General features: G+C 48.0%; 1 protein-coding gene across 1 annotated transcript in view; it reads left to right on the top strand.

The window, feature by feature from the left end:
• The window catches only part of LOC140419119 (uncharacterized), a 439,103-nt gene that overhangs the window by 328,590 nt on the left and 86,073 nt on the right, over window positions 1-24,440 (top strand). The gene's annotated exons all lie outside the window — the stretch shown is intronic.

The following is a 24,440-nucleotide window of genomic DNA, read 5'->3' as shown; positions in this document are numbered from 1 at the left end:
CTGGTTCCTGTTGCTTCAGGTGCTTCTCACACACACATTTGCTTTGTTCGGGGTTTATTATACTGCAACCCTGACAATTAACTGCAGGGTTAAAGCTCTAAGACCCAGAACACCCCGATACAATAGCAGTTATGATGCTCACTCGCACTTATCTCTGTCCCAATTCGAGCTCATTCTCCTGTGTTCAATACGGCACTTGGAGAACAACAGTCCAGAGATTTCATATTCCTCAAATGCTGGTTCATCCTGACACAACGAGACATTTAAACTTCACAGGTGGCTGCAAGGTTCCCTTATTCAGATCCATGTTTAATTAAATATTGGTCACATAATTGAATATTGCCCACAGTTTAATGTCCATAATAACCTGTTAAGTTGCAGCCACCTTGACAGAGTTTGTGGATCTTACAGTCTATAATATCTAGTATCCTTGTGCTGAGCGTGACATCTTGAATCTACTCTTGGATCTGGTTAAAACAGTGCATTGTAGCTGGGTGGGATGGGCAGCACGGCAACACAGTGTAACACTGTTGCTTCACAGCTCCCGGGTCCCAGGTTCCATTCCCAGCTTGGGTCACTATCTGTTTGGAGTCTGCACATTCTCCTTGTGGGTTTCCTCCGAGTGCTCCGGTTTCCTCCCACAAATCCCTAAAGACGTGCTGTTAGGTAATTTGGACATTCTGAATTCTCCCTCTGTATACCCGAACAGGCACCAGGATGTGGCGACTAGAGTCTTTTCACAGTAACATCATTGCAGTGTTAATGTACGCCTACTTGTGACAATAAAGATTATTATTATTATGGACGGGGTGGGTGGTTACTCTGGCTGCCGACTTCTCTTCCGTGGTCTTGTCTGTTCCCAGTGGCCCTGCAGAGGGAGCATGCAGTACCCACCGGAATGCTTGACACCTTCCACAACCAGTGGATACCTCAGCGGACAGAGTGTTTCAGAGACACTGGGAACAATATTCTGGTTCAGTTAGGAAGGTTCCCGACACTTTTGTTGGGACTTCTAGATGATTTTGGTCTTTTATTTTGACTGGACCACATGCTTGGGGAAAGCAAGAGAGGAAAGAAGGTTCGATAGAAACTAGAATGATCTGTTGTGAATTTCTATCCTATTCTTACAGTGATCATTTTTGTAAACTTATTTTTCAGGCATTAGAACGGGAGGATTGGCAACTGGGCAACTTGAACCAAATATAACATCGAGATCTGACAGTCACTCAATTCATTAGGATCTAAATATCACAAACTGTCAATGTGCTTGTCTGTTCTGACTGTGGGAAGTGATTTCAAACATCAGGGAGAGGCCGTTCACCTGCTGTCAGTGTGGGAAAGGATTCACTCAGTTATCCAACCTGTGGACACACCAGTGAGTTCACACTGGAGAGAGGCCATTCACCTGCTCTCAGTGTGGGAAGGGATTCAGTGATTCATCCAACCTGCGGACACACCAGCGATGTCACACTGGGGAGAGGCCATTCACCTGCTCTCAGTGTGGGAAGGGATTTACTCAATTATCCACCATGCAGAGACACCAGCGAGTTCACACTGGGGAGAGGCCATCCACGTGCTCTTAGTGTGGGAAAGGATTTACTCAATTCCCTCACCTGCGGAGACACCAGGGAGTTCACACTCAGAGCAGCCTTCTCGAAGGTCAACCCACGGAAAGCCACTGGCCGGATGGGGTACCTGGATGAGCACTTCAACCTCTCTTTACAATAATCTGAGGTCCCTATCTGCTTCAAGAAGACGACCATCATCCCTGTACCACAACAAAGCAAAGCAGAGTGCCTAAATGACTATCGTCCAGTGGCTCTGACATCCATCGTGATGAAGTGCTTTGAAAGGTTAGTCATAAGAACAAAGAATAAAGAAATGTACAGCACAGGAACAGGCCCTTCGGCCCCCCAAGCCCGTGCCGACCATGCTGCCCGACTAAACAACAATCTTCTACACTTCCTGGGTCCGTATCCCTCTATTCCCATCCTATTCATGTATTTGTCAAGATGCCCCTTAAATGTTACTATCGTCCTTGCTTCCACCACCTCCTCCGGTAGCGAGTTCCAGGCACCCACTACCCTCTGCGTAAAAAACTTGCCTCGTACATCTACTCTAAACCTTGCCCCTCTCACCTTAAACCTATGTGCCCTAGTAATTGACCCCTCTACCCCGGGGAAAAGCCTCTGACTATCCACTCTGTCTATGCCCCTCATAATTTTGTAGACCTCTATCAGGTCGCCCCTCAACCTCCTTCGTTCCAGTGAGAACAAACCGAGTTTATTGAACCGCTCCTCATAGCTAATGCCCTCCATACCAGGCAACATTCTGGTAAATCTCTCTGCACCCTCTCTAAAGCCTCCACATCCTTCTGGTAGTGTGGCGACCAGAATTGAACACTATACTCCAAGTGTGGCCTAACTAAGGTTCTATGCAGCTGCAACATGACTTGCCAATTCTTATACTCAATGCCCCGGCCAATGAAGGCAAGCATGCCGTATGCCTTCTTGACTACCTTCTCCACCTGTGTTGCCCCTTTCAGTGACCTGTGGACCTGTACTCCTAGATCTCTTTGACTTTCAATACTCTTGAGGGTTCTACCATTCACTGTATATTCCCTACCTGCATTAGACCTTCCAAAATGCATTACCTCACATTTGTCCAGATGAAACTCCATCTGCCATCTCTCCGCCCAAGTCTCCAAACAATCTAAATCCTGCTGTATCCTCTGACAGTCCTCATCACTATCCGCAATTCCACCAACCTTTGTGTCGTCTGCAAACTTACTAATCAGACCAGTTACATTTTCCTGCAAATCATTTATATATACTACAAACAGCAAAGGTCCCAGCACTGATCCCTGTGGAACACCACTGGTCACAGCCCGAATCAACTCCAGCCTCCCGGATTGCCTTGATCCACGACAGTTCGCCTACTGCTACAACAGGTCCACAGCAGACGCCATCTCCATGGCCCTGCACTCTACTCTGGAACACCTAGATAACAAAGGCACCAGATACACCATAGAAAGCATTCTTTCTGGTTGTATCACAGCCTGGTATGGAGTCTGCTCTGCCCAAGACCGCAGGAAACTACAAAAGGTTGTGAATGAAGCTCAATCCATCATGCAAACCAGCCTCCCATCCATTGACTCTATCTATAATTCCCGCTGCCTCAGAAAGGCAGCCAGCATAATTAAGGACCCCATGCACCAAGGACATTCGCTCTTCCACCTACTTCCGTCAGGAAAAAGAGACCAAGGTTTGAGGTCACGTACCAAACGACTCAAGAACAGCTTCTTCCCTACTGCCATCAGACTTTTGAATGGACCTACCTCGTATTAAGTTGATCTTTTCTCTACACCTTGCTATAACTGTAACATTATATTCTGCAGTCTCTCCTTCCTTCCCTATGTACGGTATGCATTGTTTGTACAGCATGCAAGAAACAATACCTTTCACTGTATACTAATACATGTGACAATAATAAATCAAAACTGGGGAGAGGCCATTCACCTGCTCTCAGTGTGGGAAAGGATTTACTCGAGTATTCAACCTGCAGTCACACCAGCGAGTTCACACTGGGGAGACACCGTCCACCTGCTCTCGGTGTAGGAAGAGTTTCACTCGGTTATCTCACCTGCAGTCACACCAGTGAGTTCACACTAAGGAGACGCCGTCCACCTCTCAATGTGAGACGGGATTGCATGTTTCATCGCATCAGCTGTGACACCAACAATTTCACAATTGATTACAGGAGTTGGATTCTGCTGTTATTGTTTCTGCTCTACACCCAGGACTGCATTTTGTTCATTCTGACAGGTGGTCAGTGGGGATGGTCGGAGGGTTTCTTTCTGCTGGACTGGCCGGTCTCACCACTTTGCCTCCAGTGGGCTGATGCTCTTTGAGCCTTGTTGCTAATAACTGGCGTCAAATTGTACAAGGATCATAGAGTGAAAGGGTGTTTGGAAGCTTGAAGATAGTTAGTTTCCATTTCTGTTTCAAACCCCCCCCCAAAGCATACCACGTTGCCATGGAAATGGGCCCTGGTGGTTACGTGGTTCTTTTGTTTAATTTATCTGGGTGTTCCTCACAGAAAAAATCTATCAGGGTATGAGGGGCATGTTGTCTGAGTGGACTGGGAAACTGATTGGTACAGGGAATACCTAATATTTAAGGAATTATTACATATTTATCAGGATGTCGGTTAGCTCAGTTGGGCTGGACGGCTGGTTTGTGATGCAGAGCAAGGCCAACAGTGAGGATTCAACTCCCGTACTGGCTGAGTTTATTCATGAAGGCCCCGCCTTCTCAACCAGGCCCCTCGCCTGAGGTGTGCTGACCCTCAGGTTAAATCACCCCCAGTCAGCTCTCTCTCTGTCAAAGGAGAGAGCAGCCTATGGTCCTCTGGGATTTTTGCGACTTTTATTTCACATGTATACAACAAATATAGATTCCTTTAAGGAACAAAAATCCAACAAGAAAAGTGATGTAACCATGGCTAACAAGAAAAGTTAAAGATTCCATGAGATCCATTAGAGTTCAGCAAAGAAGGACCAAGAAACTGATGGCGAGAAACATAAAAACCAACTGGAAAAACTTCCACAGGAATGTGAAAAGGAAAAAATTAGCGAAGACCAATGTAGGTCCATTCCAGCCAGAGACAGGAGAGTTTATAATGGGGAGTAAGGAAATGGCAGATAAACTAACCAAATCTGTGTCTGTCTTCACAGAGGAAGATACAGAAATTGTCCACAAAACACCAGAGAACCAAGGGACTGGCAGAGATTATTGGTGAAAAAGTAGCACTGGAGAAATTAATGGGGTTGAAAGTGAATAAATCCCCAAAAGCTGATGATCCACATCCCAGAGTGTTGAACGAGGTGGCTGGAGAGATCGCTATTCCTAATTCTAAATTCTCTTGACTCTATCTGGAATGGACAAACCTTTTGTCTGAGCAAAATGTTTCCTTTTTCCGTAGCCACAGAAGCTTTTCGAGTCCATTTTTATGTATTTTGCCAGTTCACATTCTATTCTATTCTTCCTTTTTTTTCTCAGTGTCTTGGTTGAAGAACTGAAGTAAATCCTCGGGAATGAATCATCACTTTGGACAGGTTCTGAGACAATTAAGTTTCAACTTCCAGGACAGAGTAACTATAATCTTGGAGTGTGATTGTAGGTTATGTAAAAGGGCAAAGTTCTAGTTTATAGTGTAATGTGTAGGTTTCCGAGTTAAAGTAGCTTCTAGTTTGTTTGTTTGTTGTATTAAAAGTCCCGTCATGTGATCCTTTAAGTTGTTGACTGGGAATTTGATTTTTTTATAAGAAGTTGCTGACCTTTACGAAGATCCTAATCCACAAGTTTTGTCTTCCTATTTGAGCCTCGGGCACCTTTCAGTCTCTATTGCTCGTGTCACTGACAGCCAGGTGATGGAGCTGAGGGCACAATTTAGCTGAGAATAACGGGGCTTGTTCCCCAGGTGGGAAACTGCCATGGGTGTCGCTAATATGGGCTGATTTAGCACCGGGCTAAAGAGCTGGCTTTTAAAGCAGACCAAGGCAGGCCAGCAGCACGGTTCAATTCCCATACCAGCCTCCCCGAACAGGCGCCAGAACGTGGCGACGAGGGGCTTTTCACAGTAACTTCATTTGAAGCCTACTTGTGACAATAAGCGATTTTCACTTCATTTTTCAGAATAGAGACAGGAAGGTGCTGGAAGCCTGACTGAGAACCTCCAACCAATCAGGGTTCAGGGGAGGGTGACTGGGGGTGTCGGTGATTCGACCCCCAAGGTCCAGTGCCCCCGTGTCCAAAGCAGGGAGTCACATGAACAGGGAACAGAGAAGGGGAACCATTTGGGACCCAGAACATTGTGAACATCCTGTTACTCTGGTTGTCTTTGATCCTCAAGTAATTTTCTGTTTTTTTTTTAGCCATGTTTCTGTTTCATCAATAAACTTTTAACCGGAAAATATTTGAATTTGTTGGACTTTTCCTGATTAAATTTATTCACTTTCGGGAAAGTGGGTGAGAGGGGTTGACAAGCTCTTTAACAGAAAGCGATCCCTCTAAGGTAATTGGCAAAGGGGGCAGAGGAGATTAGATTTTTCTTTTGACAGTGTTTAAAAATGGCATTCAGGGAATCAATCGTGATCGGCGAATTTAGCAAGGTTCTCTGAGGAAGTAACAAGGGATGTCAATAAAGGGGAACCTGTAGATGTACTTTATCTAGATTTCCAGGAGGTATTTCCCAAGGTACCACATCAAAGGTTATTACACAAAATAAGAGCAGCAAATGAGCTGGGGTGAGGTGGACCCTGGTAACATTTTGGAGATTGAAACATCTGGTATCAGTGATGGTGTGGATATGGGGTCAGAAACTCATCTTGGGGTCAAATCTGACATGGAGATTGTGCAGAGTGTGGTTCAGCCTCAGACAGTTCCCAGGGAGAGGGATGGACTCGGGAGTTAGGGAATTGAATTTCTAATGGTGACTGAAGACAATGGCTTTGGTCTTCCCAATTTTTAATTGGAGGAAAACCTTTCATCCAGTACTGGACGTGGGATAAGCAGTTTGATAATTTAGTAACAGTGGAGGAATGGAGAGGGATGGGGGTGAGGTAGAGCTGGGTGTTGTCGGTGTACTTGTGAAAACTAACACGGTGCTTTGGGATGATGTCACCTCGTGGCAGCTTGTAGATGGGAAGTAGGAGGGGCCGAGGATAGATTCTTGGGGGACGCCGAGTACAAGGACTTTGGAGAGGTTAGGGAGATTGGAGATGTCTTCGAAATTTGCAAAGGTGGTGGGGTCAAGTGTTCTGTTTAGGATGGGTGATGATGTTGCATTAAAGTGAGAAGGACAGAACCAAATGAGAGAGAACTGGAAACATATCAACTAACATAGAGAGGTTGGATGGTCAACTGTTTTGTGTGAATGGAGTCAAGGGAACAGAAGTTGCGTCTGATGGACAATATAAGCTCAGAGGGAGAGAGAAGATTGGAGAGAAACTGGAGAAAGATCCGAATTCAGGGCTCAGACGAGGAGGAACTTTAGATGTAGTTTGGTCTGGTGGGTTAGTGGAAGGGAGGGAAGTAGCAGAGGCAGCTGATCAGATTGCCTCAATCTCAGTGACAAAGAAACCCCATGAACTCCACATACTTGTTGTCGGAGGTGAGGATGGATGAAACAGGGGGAGGGGGGACAACATTTCAAAAGGAAGAACTTTTGTTAGAAATATTTTAAAATACTTGATGCACATTGTTTCACGCAATGCTGATTTATTTGACTTTTACCTGTAATATTAACCCCTATAACTGAGCTGGAGTTTATTTACTGTTAAGGGCACGTCCAGAAAGGAAATTTGAGACATTTGTCCTCACAGTTTGTCTTTGCAATTTGTATAGCACAAGGAGAGTTTGAGAACTCCAGAAATGATGTACCCGACTACTTGTGATGGTTTCTTAGCAAAGAAAATGTTTATGATGGAATAGAAAAATAAATAAAATGGCTTCACACATCCCAATACTTTAAACAGTTCCAAACAATCTTAATTTAACTACCTCAGAGCTAACCTTCCCCAATCTGTCCAGCAACGCCTTATAGATTTTAAGATCTATAAAATGCAGAAACCTTGTCCCAAACTTTGCCTTTACTCCAATTTGCTCGAGGTTAACCAGCAGTTAACTGGCTTTTCAAATCTGGCTTCCTTCACACAGCTTTCTGGGCTGAGATTCAAACAGTATCTTCACAGGTTTCTGGGGCTTTTTACAGTAACTTCATTTGAAGCCTACTTGCGACAATAAGCAATTTTTATTTCAGTATCCCCTTAACTACGTTCCTTCCCTTTGATCTCGCCATCATTTTACCCAATTTCTTTCAAACAAATCTCTCCCAGAATTGATTAACATAATCCCTTTACTTTAACATTCATAATTTTAAAAAGTGAATTTACTTTATCCATACTTCATTCCTGACACCTTTCTTTCACACCTTGCATCTTTTGAATAACAACCATCCATTCACATCTGTTTCTGTTCTCTACCCAACCTGACTACATTGTTTCGGTAAACATCTGGTTTGAAGTCTAGCTGGGCTCGTTAACACATCAAACTCAGTTTAACTTCACACAGCTACTCTTTCTCCCACTGTAAGGACCACTCTCACACTTCACCAGTTACAAAAAATGATATTACACATAGAAAATAGTTCAATTTCTTGGATTCTTCTCACAAATTTTCTTGATAAAACATCAGGAGAATTCGACATTTATGAACAAGGTTCATTCCTGGATGTGGTTAACAGTAAAATATAATCACTAATTATTTGCAAACACACTGGTGACTTGTGAGGATGGACAACCGAGTGAATCTCTTCCCACACACGAAGCAGGGGAACGGTCTCTCCCCAGTGTGAACTCGCTGGTGTCTTTGCAGAGTGGATGACTGAGTGAATCCTTTCCCACACTTGGAGCAGGTGAATGGCCTCTCCCCAGTGTGAATTCGCTGGTGTACAATGAGTTCAGATGACTGCCTGAACCCAGTTCCACAGTCTGAGCACCTGAACGGTCTCTCATCAGTGTGAGCTCGCTGATGACGCATTAGGTTGAGGGAACTTTTATAGCACTTCCCACAGTCTACACATTTAAAAGGTCTCTCGCGGAGGGGTGGTGGAGGAGATGGGGCGTTGGCCATTGGGGGCGGGGCCAAGGGAGAAGCGCGGGCTTGGTTCCCGCGCTATGATAATCATGGCTGGAATAGAGAAGCAGGAAGGAGGGGGCGTCGCACGGTGCAAGCCGAGGCCACGGGGGGAAGCCGAGGTCAGCCAGAGTTTGCTGACTTCTGGGAGCAACATGGGGGGAGTAATTACGCTAGCGGGGGATCTAGCGGGGGGGGGGTGGGAGGGGGGAATTACTGGGTTGCTGCTGCTGGGGAGAGGGGGGAGCTGGTATGGGAGAGGATGGGCGGGGGGGGCACCGCCTGGGGGAGATACAGCTGCGTGGGAACCGGGTGAGGAGCTGGAAAAAGGTGATGGCTAATCGACAAGGGGGGGGGTAGGAAGCCCCCCAACTCGGCTGATCACGTGGAACGTGAGAGGGCTGAACGGGCCGATAAAGAGGGCACGGGTACTCGCACACCTTAAGAAACTTAAGGCAGATGTGGTTATGTTACAGGAAACGCACCTGAAACTGATAGACCAGGTTAGGCTACGCAAAGGATGGGTGGGGCAGGTGTTCCATTCGGGGCTAGATGCGAAAAACAGGGGGGTGGCTATATTAGTGGGGAAGCGGGTAATGTTCGAGGCAAAGACTATAGTGGCGGATAACGGGGGCAGATACGTGATGGTGAGTGGCAAACTACAGGGGGAGACGGTGGTTTTGGTAAACGTATATGCCCCGAACTGGGATGATGCCAATTTTATGAGGCGGATGCTAGGACGCATTCTGGACCTAGAGGTGGGAAAGCTGATAATGGGGGGAGATTTTAATACGGTGTTGGAACCAGGGCTGGATAGGTCGAAGTCCAGGACTGGAAGGAGGCCGGCAGCAGCCAAGGTGCTTAAAGATTTTATGGAGCTGGAATAGATGGGAGGTGTAGACCCGTGGACATTTAGCAGACCTAGGAGTAAGGAGTTCTTGTTTTTCTCCTATGTCCATAAAGTCTACTCGCGAATAGACTTTTTTGTGCTGGGTAGGGCATTGATCCCGAAGGTGAGGGGAACGGAGTATACGGCTATAGCCATTTCGGATCACGCTCCACACTGGGTGGACTTGGAGATAGGGGAGGAAACAGGAGGGCGCCCACCCTGGAGAATGGACATGGGACTAATGGCAGATGAGGGGGTGTGTCTAAGGGTGAGGGGGTGCATTGAAAAGTACTTGGAACTCAATGATAATGGGGAGGTCCAGGTGGGAGTGGTCTGGGAGGCGTTGAAGGCGGTGGTTAGAGGGGAGCTGATATCAATAAGGGCACATAAAGGGAAGCAGGAGAGTAAGGAACGGGAGCGGTTGCTGCAAGAACTTTTGAGGGTGGACAGACAATATGCGGAAGCACCGGAGGAGGGACTGTACAGGGAAAGGCAAAGGCTTCATGTAGAATTTGACTTGCTGACTACAGGCACTGCAGAGGCACAATGGAGGAAGGCACAGGGTGTACAGTACGAATATGGGGAGAAGGCGAGCAGGTTGCTGGCACACCAATTGAGGAAAAGGGGAGCAGCGAGGGAAATAGGGGGAGTGAGGGATGAGGAAGGAGAGATGGAGCGGGGAGCGGAGAGAGTGAATGGAGTGTTCAAGGCATTTTATAAAAAATTATATGAAGCTCAACCCCCGGATGGGAGGGAGAGAATGATGGGCTTCTTGGATCGGCTGGAAATTCCCAAGGTGGAAGACAGGAAAGGGTGGGACTGGGAGCACAGATCGAGGCAGAAGAAGTGGTGAAAGGAATTAGGAGCATGCAGGCGGGAAAGGCCCCGGGACCGGATGGATTCCCAGTCGAATTCTATCGAAAATATGTGGACTTGCTCGCCCCGGTACTGACGAGGACCTTTAATGAGGCAAAGGAAAGGGGACAACTGCCCCCGACTATGTCTGAAGCAACGATATCGCTTCTCTTAAAGAAGGAAAAGGACCCGCTACAATGCGGGTCCTATAGACCTATTTCCCTCCTAAATGTAGATGCCAAGGTCCTGGCCAAGGTAATGGCAATGAGAATAGAGGAATGTGTCCCGGGGGTGGTCCACGAGGACCAAACTGGGTTTGTGAAGGGGAGACAGCTGAACACGAATATACGGAGGTTGTTAGGGGTAATGATGATGGCCCCACCAGAGGGAGAAACGGAGATAGTAGTGGCGATGGATGCCGAGAAAGCATTTGATAGAGTGGAGTGGGATTATTTGTGGGAGGTGTTGAGGAGATTTGGTTTTGGAGAGGGGTATGTTAGATGGGTGCAGCTGTTGTATAGGGCCCCAGTGGCGAGCGTGGTCACGAATGGACGGGGATCTGCATATTTTCGGCTCCATAGAGGGACAAGGCAGGGATGCCCTCTGTCCCCATTATTGTTTGCACTGGCAATTGAGCCCCTGGCGATAGCGTTGAGGGGTTCCAAGAAGTGGAGGGGAGTACTTAGGGGAGGAGAAGAGCACCGGGTATCTTTGTATGCGGACGATTTGCTACTATACGTGGCGGACCCGGCGGAGGGGATGCCAGAAATAATGCGGATACTTGGGGAGTTTGGGGATTTTTCAGGGTATAAATTGAACATGGGGAAAAGTGAGTTGTTTGTGGTGCATCCAGGGGAGCAGAGTAGAGAAATAGAGGACCTACCGTTGAGGAAGGTAACAAGGGACTTTCGTTACCTGGGGATCCAGATAGCTAAGAATTGGGGCACATTGCATAGATTAAATTTAACGCGGTTGGTGGAACAGATGGAGGAGGATTTCAAGAGATGAGATATGGTATCCCTGTCAATGGCAGGGAGGGTGCAGGCGGTTAAGATGGTGGTCCTCCCGAGATTCCACTTTGTGTTTCAGTGCCTCCCGGTGGTGATCACGAAGGCTTTTTTTAAAAGGATTGAAAAGAGCATCATGGGTTTTGTGTGGGCCGGGAAGACCCCGAGAGTGAGGAAGGGATTCTTACAGCGTAGCAGGGATAGGGGGGGGGGCTGGCACTACCGAGCCTAAGTGAGTATTATTGGGCTGCTAATATTTCAATGGTGAGTAAGTGGATGGGAGAGGAGGAGGGAGCGGCGTGGAAGAGATTAGAGAGGGCGTCCTGTAGGGGGACTAGCCTACAGGCTATGGTGACAGCCCCATTGCCGTTCTCACCGAGGAACTACACCACAAGCCCGGTGGTGGTGGCTACACTGAAGATTTGGGGACAGTGGAGACGGCATAGGGGAAAGACTGGAGCCTTGGGGGGGTCCCCGATAAGAAACAACCATAGGTTTGCCCCGGGGGGAATGGATGGGGGATATGGAATGTGGCAAAGAGCAGGAATAACGCAACTGAAAGATCTGTTTGTGGATGGGAAGTTCGCGAGTCTGGGAGCGCTGACCGAGAAATATGGGTTGCCCCAAGGGAATGCATTCAGGTATATGCAACTGAGGGCTTTTGCGAGGCAACAGGTGAGGGAATTCCCGCAGCTCCCGACACAAGAGGTGCAGGACAGAGTGATCTCAAAGACATGGGTGGGGGATGGTAAGGTGTCAGATATATATAGGGAAATGAGGGACGAAGGGGAGACTATGGTAGATGAACTAAAAGGGAAATGGGAAGAAGAGCTGGGGGAGGAGATCGAGGAGGGGCTGTGGGCAGATGCCCTAAGCAGGGTAAACCCGTCGTCCTCGTGTGCCAGGCTAAGCCTGATTCAGTTTAAAGTATTACACAGGGCACATATGACTGGAGCACGGCTCAGTAAATTTTTTGGGGTGGAGGATAGGTGTGCGAGGTGCTCGAGAAGCCCAGCGAATCATACCCATATGTTTTGGTCATGCCCGGCACTACAGGGGTTTTGGATGGGGGTGACAAAGGTGCTTTCAAAAGTAGTAGGAGTCCGGGTCGAACCAAGCTGGGGGTTGGCTATATTTGGGGTTGCACAAGAGCCGGGAGTGCAGGAGGCGAGAGAGGCCGATGTTTTGGCCTTTGCGTCCCTAGTAGCCTGGCGCAGGATATTGCTAATGTGGAAAGAAGCCAAGCCCCCGGGGGTGGAGACCTGGATAAATGACATGGCGGGGTTTATAAAGCTAGAGTGGATTAAGTTCGTCCTAAGGGGGTCGGCTCAAGGGTTCACCAGGCGGTGGCAACCGTTCGTCGAATACCTCGCAGAAAGATAGACGGAATGGGAAAAAGAAGGCAGCAGCAGCAGCCCAGGATCGGGGGTGGGGGGGGTGGGTGGGGGGGAGGGGTGGGGGGGGGGGGAGGAGGAACCAGAAGGACACTCAGGGTTGTTAATATATACTGTATAGTATGTATAGGTCGTTGCTACAGATAATTATATATTGGACTGTTAAATTATATTTTTGGAGAGTGTTACTTGTGACAAGGCAGTTGCCAATTAGGGCTAGTTTTCATTTTTGTTATTTATTATTTATTCTTTTTTTTTTTTTTTTGTTTATAAAATAGGTCATTGTTATTTGTGTTGTTATAATATTGTGTAAAGGATGCACAATGTACTGTGTTGGTTGACCAAAAATTTTCAATAAAATATTTAATAAAAAAAAAAGAAAATGTTTCATTACCATTTCTGTTTGGAAACCTCAAAATCATGCCACATTGTCATGAAGATGGGCTATGGTGGTTACATGGTTCTTTTGTTTAATTTATCTTGGTGCTTCTCACAGAAGAAAACTATCAGGGTATGAGGGGCAAGTTGTCTGAGGTGCCCTGGGAAACTACATTAAATAGTATGGTGGGAGACAGGCAATCACCAATATTGAAGGAATTATTACAGATTTACACGGGGATCAGTCAGCTCAGTTGGCTGGATGGCTGGTTCGTGCTGAGTGACACCAACAGCACAGATTAAATTCCCATACCGGGGGCAGCACGGAGGAGCAGTGGTAGCACGGTAGCCTCATGGCGCTGAGATCCCAGGTTCGATCCCGGCTCTGGATCACTGTCTGTGTGGAGTTTGCACATTCTTCCCGTGTTTGCGTGGGTTTCGCCCTGACAACCCAAAGATGTGCAGGGTAGGTGAATTGGCCACACTAAATTGCCCCTAAATTGGAAAAATGAATTGGGTACTCTAAAATAAATAATTGCCATATTGGCTGAGATTTGCCATGGTCTGTGTCGGTATTTATGCTCCATATGATCGTCCACCCACCCCTCTACATCTCCCCCATCAGCATCTCCTTCTATTGTTTCTCTCTCATATATGTATCTAGCTTCCTGTTCAATGGATTCATGCTGTTCACCTCAACCACTCGCTGTGAGAGTGAGTTCCACATTCTCACCACTCGCTGGGTAAAGAGGTTTCTACTGAGCTTCCTATTGGATTATTGAATCCCTTCATAATCTTAAAGATTTCCATCAGGTCACCCATCAGTCTTCGCTTTTGGAAAAAAAAAGCAGCCCCAGCCTTTCCTGAGTGTTAAATGAGCTCAGTTCTGTATTTTATTAATCTTTCTTGCACCATCTCCAGTGCCTCTATTTCCTTTTTCTAAACGGAGATCACCAATGTTGACAGTGGTCCCAGTGTTGTCTAACCCGGGTTCTAAACAAGTTGGACATTTCCTCCATGCTTTTCAATTCTCTCCCTCTGGAATGGAACCCTATACATGGGCCTCACACTTTAGGAAAGATGTGAAGTTCTTAGAGAGTGTGTAGAGGACATTTACGAGAATGGCACCAGAGAGGAGGGAGTTGGAGTGACTGGAGCAGCTGAATTTCTCTCCTGAGATCACTGCATCTGGAGGGTGGGGAATGGGGCCATTCAGCCCTTTGAGACGGTGTCGGCTCTCTGTGGAGGAAGCCAGTCTGTCCATTGCCCCGTTCTATCCCCGAATCCCTGTAGGTTTATTTCTCTCAGTACCCGTCCAATTTCCGATTGAAATCCTTCCGTCATCTCTGCATCGCCTCCCCTCATAAACATTAGGTTCCAGGTCATTACCACTAGCTTTACATCTACATAAGGCTCTTAGAGTACAGAGAAGTCTATTTGGCCCATTTTCCCCGTGCCAGCTCTTTGTACAGCAATCCATTTAATCCCATAGTTCGACTATTTTGTTTTCTTTTTCAGAATGCATCAAATTCCCTTTTGGAAGTTACAATCCAATGAGATTCTGGCACCATTTATGGACAGTACATTCCAAATCACAACAACTCGTGTGTTTTACAACAAATAATTGTGGATATGGTGTATCTGGAGGTTTACAGAGTGTCAATGATGTGGTTATTACACAAGATTAAGACTCAATCTTCATCAATGATTCTGGTGAGGACAGCGAGTGTAAGATATCCTAGTTTGCGAACAATTAGTACAAATGTACATTTCTATAAAACCTCTCATGACCACTGGACCTCCAAAAGTGTTTTAAACCAATGGAGTACTTTGAAACATATTCACTGATGTAATGTAGGAAGCTGTAAGTGCGCATGTGTGATCACATTTAGTCTTAAAATTGTTATTTTCATAGTGTATTCACTCATTAAGAACAAGGTCAAGGAAGCCCTTTTGTACCTTAAACATGTGGCTTCCTGCAGCCATTTCACCTTCTGTGCCTTTTCTATATTAACTATGTATTGATTTCATAGCAAAAAAAACAAATAAATGAAAGATTATTCAGTCGTGAACATTGGTTATCATTAGTGAATTGGTGTATGTGGTAATTATATTGCAAAGACTAGATCTTTATTTAAAAAAATAACACTATCAACAAAAATGTTTCCAGAAACTGCAGTGCCATCAGAATTTGTTTGAAAAAAAAAAATCCTTTATAATTTTGAGATGTTACAAGACATCATATTCTATCAAGACTATGTGGGCTAGGCAGTGGGGTAATGGTATTGTTACTGGGCTAGTAATCCTGAGACCCAGGTTAATACTCTGGGGATCTGGGATTGAATCTGCCTATTAAAGATATTGAAATTGAACAAAAGACTCAAATTAAAAGTCTGATGATTGTTGTAATAACCGGTCTGAGTCACGAATGTCCTGTTGGAAATATGCTCGCCTTACGTGGCTTGGCCTACACGTGACTCCAGATCCACAGCAATGTTGTGGTTGATTTGTACGTGCCCTCTGAAATAGCCTCACAAGACACGCAGTTCAAGGGCAATTGGAATGAGCAGTAAATGCTGGCCCAGCCAGTGACGCCCACCTCCCATGAATGAATAATTTTTAAGAAGGCTCTTTTCAATTTGAAGACTACTACGAAACTGTCTCTTTGGTTGGATCGGTTTATTGTCACGTGTACTGAGGTACAGTGATAAGTATTGTTCTGTGTACAGTCCAGACAGATCGTTCCATACATGCAAAAACAAAGTGCGGATCTTGGCAGTTTGCTCAGTTCACAAAAGAATTTAATGACTTTGTGGATGCAGATTAATATTTTAATCACCGTCTGAAACATACCTAATGGTAATGTATGCTCATATAGACAGACACAAACAACACTGTAACTGAATTCGAGGAAATGTCAAAGATGTAATTACAACACCTTGAATAATTCGGCCTTAATGTTGGAGAAATAGGAAATCCAGACTCAGTGCGGATTTGCTGTCATCCCTCCTTTTTTATACATGAACGGGATTTAGGCTGCAGAATGTTTCACACCAAAACACAGAGGGGTCAAATATAAGCAACATATAATTCTCAATTCACTTCCACGTAATGATATTTCACTGTTTAAAAGCTGACTGTGGTCAATCTCAACAAAGCACCATGGGATTTGTATTACCCAGTGAAACACTTTCTTTTCTTGGTCAGTCATGTTTGCAATTCAATGGTGTATATTTCAGAGTTTATTCAGGGTGAAGACTCGAGAGCTATTCAATTCAAAATGAAGTCATGTAACAAATAAATATACTGATGTTCAACATTGAATAATGAAACAAATATTGAGTAAGCTGGTGGAAATTTTCTTTTGGAAGAGAAGAATGATGCATTAATGATTGAACATTGTTCCGTTAGATATTTGCCGAACAAATGCTAAAGTTCAATGTAAGTTCTATATCTTATGGTCTTCTGAGTTAAGACATCTGTTTTAAAGAAACAGCTGTCTTCATGTAATCAGTGACCTGGCCTCCCAGCCGAACCGTTGAAAGCTGCAGCAAGACTCTACAGTTGAATGTTGCACAGGGCCATTGGGTAATGTGCTGCCAACTGTTTCTGTAGCGTAGTGGTTATCACAGTCAGCTAACACGCGAAAGGTGCCTGGTTAGAAACTGCTCATTTATGATGTGGCGATGCCAGCGTTGGACTTGGGTAGGCACAGTAAGAAATCTTACAACACCAGGTTAAAAGCCAACAGGTTTGTTTTGAATCCTTAGCTTTCAGAGCGCAGTTCCTTCCTGAATGAAGAGGTGGGTTACATGAACTCATATATAGAAAAATTCAATGATGCAAAATGGTACTTTGAATGGGAGTCTTTGCAGATAATTAAGTCTTTACAGGTCCAGACGGTGAACTGGAGGGAGGGATTATCACAGATTAAAGAGGTGTGAATTGTCTCAAGGCAGGACATTCGGTCGGACTTTGCAAGCCCAGGCTAGCTGGTGGGGGGGCGGGGGGGGGGGGGCGGTGGTGGTGAGGTGAATGTAATGCGACATGAATCCAAGGTCCCGGTTCAGGCCGCACTCACGTGTGCAGAACTTGGCTATCAGTTTCTGCTCGGCAATTCTGCGCTGCCGCGCATCCTGAAGGCCGCCTTGGAGAACGCTTACCCGAAAATCAGAGGCTGAATGCCCACTGACTGCTGAAGTGTTCCCCGACAAGAGGGGAACATTCCTGCCTGGTGATTGTTGCGCAATGTCTGTTAATCCGTTATCGCAGCGTCTGCATGGTCTCGCCAATGTACCATGCCTCAGGACATCCTTTCCTGCAGCGTATGATGTAGACAATGTTGGGTGAGTTGCACGAGTATGTACCGTGTACCTGGTGGGTGGTCTCACGTGTAATAGTGGTACCCATGTTGTGATCTGGCACGTCTTGCAGAGGTTGCCATGGCAGGGTTGTGTGGTGTGGTCGCTATTCTTCTGAAGGCTGGGTAGTTTGCTCCAAACAACGGTCTGTTTGAGGTTGCGCAGTTGTTTGAAGGAAAGTAATAGGGGTGTGGGGGTGGCCTTGGCAAGATGTTCGTCTTCATCGATGACATGTTGAAGGCTACGAAGAAGATGTCGTTTTTCTGCTCCAGGGAATTTATCAGGCGAATGAGGCTCCGGGAGTTCTTCCACAGACCCCAAGAGGCCTTCAGCGCACTCAATGAGACAACCAATGAACTGGAACAGCGTAGAACAGCAGACAGAGAGATCTGTGGGACTGGAAGATCCAGCCAGCAGGCAGGGCTGGAAAACCCCACTCATTGAAACAATCCGATCAGCTGATTCTGCTGCTCGTCTTCCATGAAACCACTCAGTAAAACTGCCTCAAAAATCCTTCCTTTACCAAATTCTGAACTCACATCTTTCCCCTCTTTTCCTGCTATCTCCCATCATGCTCTCTCAGAGCTCATCTTGTCTGTGAGACTTACTCCTTTGACCAGATTCTCACTGAACTGTTGAACCTCCAACTTCCACAATCACAGATTCTACAGTGCAGAAGGAGGCCATTCAAGACATCAAGTCTGCACTAGCCCATGAAAAGAGTGCCCATGAAAAGAGTACCCTACTCAAGCCCACACCTCAACCCCATCCCTGTAACCCAGTAACCCCACTTAGCCCTTTTGGACACAAAGGGCAATTGAGCAAGGCCTGTCCACCTAACCTGCACATCTTTGGACTGTGGAAGAAAACCGGATCACCCTGAGTAAACTTACGCAGACACAGGGAGAACGTGCAGACTCCGCACAAACCGTGACCCAAGCCGGGAATTGAACCTGGGACTCTGGAGCTGTGAAGCAACTGTGCTATCGTGCTGCCCCTGATTTATTGGATCCAAGTTCAAATACAAGCCACGATGAAGCATCTGCCGTGGTGGGGTTTGAACCTGCATTCTCAGAGAATTGTGCTGGGTCTCAGGATTACTCATCCAGTGACAATAACACTACACCATCACCTCCCCAGTCAAGCACTTTGCAGAGCTCGTCCGGGATATGAAGCCGGGACCTCTCGCATTTTGGAAACCCCCTAAGCGAAAATCATACCCCACTGTTTCGACGGTATCGCCATGGAGTCAGTATCTTTGTCCGTTTCCTCTTTAGACAATCAAGTGAAGCTTGGTCCTCACACAGAACACGTGTATGGTTTCTCCCCTTAGTGAATGGTGTGTTTTTTCAGGCTGTAACTGGTTAAAGCTCTTTCCACAGTCAGTTCACTGGAACACACTCATTCGGGTGCGTGTGTGTCTCGGTGCTTTTCCAGTCACACTGATGTTTGAAATATTTTCCCACAAACAGAACAAACACTTTTCATTCCACATTTATCATCTGAGGATATTCAGGTCCTGCTCAATTGAGTGACACTGTCGGATCTTAATCTGATATTTGGTTTTTCTGTCCCCAAAGTGGTAAATCCCCGTCCCACACACTCTCCCTCCTCCCTGGGCTGAAATCCAAATAAAGTATTCGATCATTTTTTCTGTATCCTTTTACCAAAGTTATATAATTAGAGGTAAGAATATGCTTCATAAGTCACTTCATTCATGACTTGTGACAGACATTAATCTGAATGATCCTGACTGACCAATTAGAATAACAGAGGTGAACCTTATATCCCAAACTGACTGTGTGGAGATTTGATGAGCAATCGTGAAGGTCATTTCTCCAAATCTTCCAGGGTTTCCTTTGTTCTTCCTCTCCCTCTCAAACTAAGTTATACCAGATATCAGACTTAGGGTCCATTCTGGTTCTCTTCCTGCTGACTAAATAACTTCAATCAAATATGGAGAAGATTGAATCCACTGTTCGGTCCCTGCTCCAATTTCCATTCCTGACATACCGACTCCATCCCTCTCCCTGGCAACAGTCTGAGACTTAGCCAGTCTGTTTGTAAACTTGGTTTCACACTTGATCCAATAAGAGCTTCTGACCTCATAGAATTTACACTGCAGAAGGTGGCCATTCGGCCCATCGAGTCTGCACCGGCCTTTGGAAAGAGCACCCTAACTAAGCCCACACCACCACCTATCCCCGTAACCCCCCCCCACAACCTTTTTAGACACGAAGGCGATTTACCGTCTGATGCACGATCAATTACTATTAAAGACGAGGTAGTAACATAACTGAAGGCTTTAATAGACTAGATCTGTTCCCCAGCAGCTTTGATACAGAATGAGGGCTGCTGGGATGGCACCGGTTCTTGTACCCCGCCTGTCAGGGCAGAGCTACATACCAAACAGCCAATAGTAAACTCCCTGGTTTACCCAATGGACTACAGCCTCTCGGGTACTGCAATACCTGATAATACCACATTCACCCCCGGTTAAAAAAAAAAAGAGTCCGGCGGGGTGCTGGCCAGTGGTAACAGTCGCCTTTAACATGGTATGATCAGATATGGAGGTACTGTCATACCTCTTTACAGGGTTGTCGAGAATATTTACAAGCGTGGAAGATATATACAGTCAGTGTTCAGTTAGTTACAGTGAAGCAGTCAGTCGGCCAGGTGGCCTCCTGGATCGTCTGAGCCTCGGTGGTGATTCTGGTGGGGGTCCGGGTGTCTGCGACTCCGGGAGCGTGGCCTCGGCCTCCATGGCACCTTTGTCACCCCTAGACGGCGCTGGTGGGGCAAACGGTTGACACGAGAGGGGGCGCCTGTAGGGGGCGTCGGTGGGTGGGAGGGCTTAGGCAGGAGCGGCGGGAGTACTGACCCCCCCTGTGAGATGCTGTGGAGGGGGAGGGGTGTGGGTAATGGTTCGGGTGCGCGTGGGATTCCGGCGGGCGCCTGGTCCCGAAGGGAGACTGTATCTTGCCGGCCATCAGGGAACGCCACGTAGGCATACTGGCGGGTAGCGTGCAGCAGGTGGACCCTCTCGACCAACGGGTCCAACTTGTGCGCCCGCACGTGCTTCCGGAGCAGGATGGGTCCGGGTGTTGCTAGCCAGGTTGGGAGCAAGGTCCCGGAGGACGACTTCCTGGGGAAGACAAGGAGATCTTCATGAGGTGTCTGGTTGGTAGTGGTACAGAGCAGTGACCGGATGGCATGGAGGGCCTCCGGGAGGACTTCTTGCCAGCGGGAGACTGGGAGATTCCTGGATCGTAGGGCCAGTAGGACGGTCTTCCAGACCGTTCCGTTCTCTCCCTCTACCTGCCCATTTCCCCGGGGGTTGTAACTGGTCGTCCTGCTTGAGGCAATGCCCCTGTTGAGCAGGAATTGACGCAGTTTGTTGCTCATAAAGGAGGACCCCCTATCGCTGTGCATGTACGCGGGGAAACCGAACAGTGTAAAGATACCCTGGAGGGCCTTGGTGACGGTGGTTGCCGTCATGTCTGGGCAGGGGATGGCGAATGGGAACCAGCAGTACTCGTCAATCACGTTCAGGAAGTACGTGTTGCGGTCGGTGGAGGGGAGGGGGCCTTTGATGTACATGCTGAGGCGCTCAAAGGGACGGGAAAGCCTTTATCAGGTGCACCCTCTCTGGCCGGTAGAATTGCGGTTTGCACTCCGCACAGATTTGGCAGTCCCTGGTGGCTGTCCTGACCTCCTCGATGGAGTAGGGCAGGTTGCGGGTCTTAATGAAGTGGAAAAAACGAGTGACCCCCAGGTGGCAGAGGTCCTCGTGGAGGGCTCGGAGGCGGTCCACTTGTGCGGTGGCACATGTGCCACGGGACAGGCATCAGGAGCTTCCCGGGACGATACAAGATCTCGTAGTTGAAGGCGGAGAGTTCTATCCTCCACCGCAAGATCTTGTCGTTTTTTATCTTGCCCGCTGTGCATTATCAAACGTGAACGCCACCGACCGTTGGTCAGTGAGGAGAGTGAATCTCCTGCTGGCCAGGTAATGCCTCCAATGTCGCACAGCTTCTACTATGGCTTGTGCCTCTTTTTCGACCGAGGAATGGCGAATTTCGGAAGCATGGAGGGTACGGGAAAAGAAGGCCACGGGTCTGCCAGCTTGGTTGAGGGTGGCGGCCAGAGCTACGTCGGACGCATCGCTCTCAACCTGGAAGGGGAGGGACTCGTCGATGGCGCGCATCGCGGCCTTTGCAATGTCTGCTTTGATGCGGCTGAAGGCCTGGCGGGCCTCCGTCAACAGGGGGAAGGTTGTGGACTGGATATGGGGTCGGGCTTTGTCTGCGTAGTTAGGGACCCACTGGGCGTAATAACTGAAAAACCCGATGCAGCTCTTCAGAGCCTTGGGGCAGTGAGGGAGGGGGAACTCCATAAGGGGGCGCATGCGTTCAGGGTCGGGGCCTATAACTCCATTTCGCACTACGTAGCCTAGAATGGCTAGACGGTTGGGGCTAAATACACATTTATCCTTATTGTACGTTAGGTTTAGGATTTTTGCGGTCTGGAGGAATTTTCGTAGGTTGGTGTTGTGGTCCTGCTGGTCGTGGCCACAGATGGTGACGTTATCAAGATACGGGAACGTTGCGCGTAAGCCGTACCGGTCAACCATTCGGTCCATCTCACGTTGGAAGACCGAGACTCTATTAGTGACACCAAAGGGAACCCTTAAAAAATGATTGAGCCGCCCATCTGCTTCGAAGGCAGTGTATTTGCGGTCACTAGTACGGAGGGGTAGCTGATGGTCGGCGGACTTTAGATCCACCGTGGAGAAGACCTTGTATTGCACGATCCTGTTTACCAGGTTGGATATGCGGGGGAGAGGGTACGCATCCAGCTGCGTGAACTTGTTGATGGTCTAACTGTAGTCAATGACCATCCTATGTTTCTCCCCGGTCTTTACCACCACTACTTGAGCTCTCCAGGGACTGTTGCTAGCTTCAATGACCCCTTCCCTCAGTAGCCTTTGGACCTCTGACCTAATGAAGGTCCGGTTCTGGGCACTATACCGTCTGCTCCTGGTGGCGACGGGTTTACAATCTGGGGTGAGGTTCGCAAACAGGGAAGGCGGGTCGACCTTAAGGGTCGCGAGGCCGCAGACAGTAAGGGGGGTATAGGGCCGCCGAATTTCAAGGTCAGGCTTTGCAAGTTACATTGGAAGTCCAACCCCAGGAGTGTAGCTGCGCAGAGGTGCGGCAGGACATAAAGCCGGAACTTGTTGAATTTCCTGCCTTGGACAGTGAGGTTTGCTAGGCAGAACCCCTTTATCTCCACTGAGTGTGACCCGGAGGCCAGGGAGATTCTTAGGTTTACAGGGTGGGTAATAAGTGAACAGCGCCTAACCGTGTTGGGGTGTATAAAGCTTTCCGTGCTCCCAGAGGCGATCAGGCAGGACGTCTCGTGGCCGTTGCTGAAGACCGTCGTCGTTGCTGTTGCGAGTGTCCGAGGTCGATTTTCGTCCAGAGTCACCGAGGCCAGATGAAGTAGTTGCGGGTTTTGATCGGGCAGCGTGTAGTCGGCCGTGCTGGGGTGCAGGGGCCCCATCCAAGATGGCGTCTCCCATGGGTCGCACATGGTGGTCGGGGATGGACAAAATGGCAGCGCCCATCCGTCCAGCGTGGTGTCCGCTAGGCAAGATGGCCGCGCCCGTGGCCCTAGGATAGGGGGGTGGCGGTGAGTGCTGGCCGCCTGGGGCACGAAGATAAGGTTGCCGTGGCGGTCCGGAGTCGCTGGAGACCGCGGCCACGGCTCGTGCCTGGCAGACCCCCACAAAATGGCCCTTTTTGCCGCACCCTTTGCAGGTGGAGGTGCGGGCCGGGCAGCGGTGGCGGGGGTGCTTCGCCTGCCCGCAGAAGAAACAGCGGGGCCCGACAGAATTCGCGGGCCATCTTACAGCGCAGGCCTGCGGGGACACGGGGAAGGTTTGTGAGGCTGCCGCTGCGGGATGCCACCCAGCCCAGGTGGCGTAGAATTGCGCGTTTCTGGAGGCAACATCCATGGACCCTGCCAGGGCCCATGCCTCTCTAAGTCCCACGGTGTCTTTTTCAAAGGGTCTTTAGCAAATCTCTGAGGAGCTCATACCGGCTACGAAGGCATCCCGGATTAGGAGTTCCGTGTGCCACTCCCCGAAACGTGCGGGCAGCCAGTTTCTGCCCAGCACCAGTAACGCACGGTAGAACTCCTCCAACAATTCCCCGGGGCTTTGCAGTCTAGTTGCAAGCAGGTGACGTGCGTAGACCTGATTTACAGGGCGGATATAATGTCCTTTTAACAGTTTGATCGCAGCATCAAAGTCCTCCGCCTCCTCGACGAGGGTGTAGATCCCAGGGCTTACTCTGGAGTGCAGGAGATGCAGTTTCTGTTCTCCTGAGGGTGTGCCTCCGGCCGTCTCGAGGTAGCCTTTAAAACACGCTGGCCAGTGCTTAAAGATCGCCGCCGAGTTCTCCGCGTGGGGGCTGAGTTGTAGACACTCTGGCTTGATTCGGATATCCATCCTTTCAGTTTAAGAGTAGTCCATCAAATTGATGCACGATCAATTACTATTAAAGACAAGGTAGTAACATAACTGGAGGCTTTAATAGACTAGATCTGTTCCCCAGCAGCTTCGGTACAGAATGAGGGCTGCTGGGACAGCACCGGTTCTTATACCCCGCCTGTCAGGGCGGGGCTACATACCAAACAGCCAATGGTAAACTCCTAGGTTCCCAATGGTCTACAGCCTCTCGGGTACTGCAATACCTGATAATACCACACCGTCGTCACCTCCCGATTCGACAATTCCATTACACACCTGGCTGCTCTCCCACATTCTACCTCTGTAAACTTAAAGCCATCCAAAG

This window comes from Scyliorhinus torazame, chromosome 5, assembly GCF_047496885.1.
Source record: "Scyliorhinus torazame isolate Kashiwa2021f chromosome 5, sScyTor2.1, whole genome shotgun sequence".
Lineage (NCBI taxonomy): Eukaryota > Metazoa > Chordata > Chondrichthyes > Carcharhiniformes > Scyliorhinidae > Scyliorhinus > Scyliorhinus torazame.
Note: the sequence above shows the minus strand (reverse complement) of the source record. Positions and strands in the feature narration are given on the sequence as shown.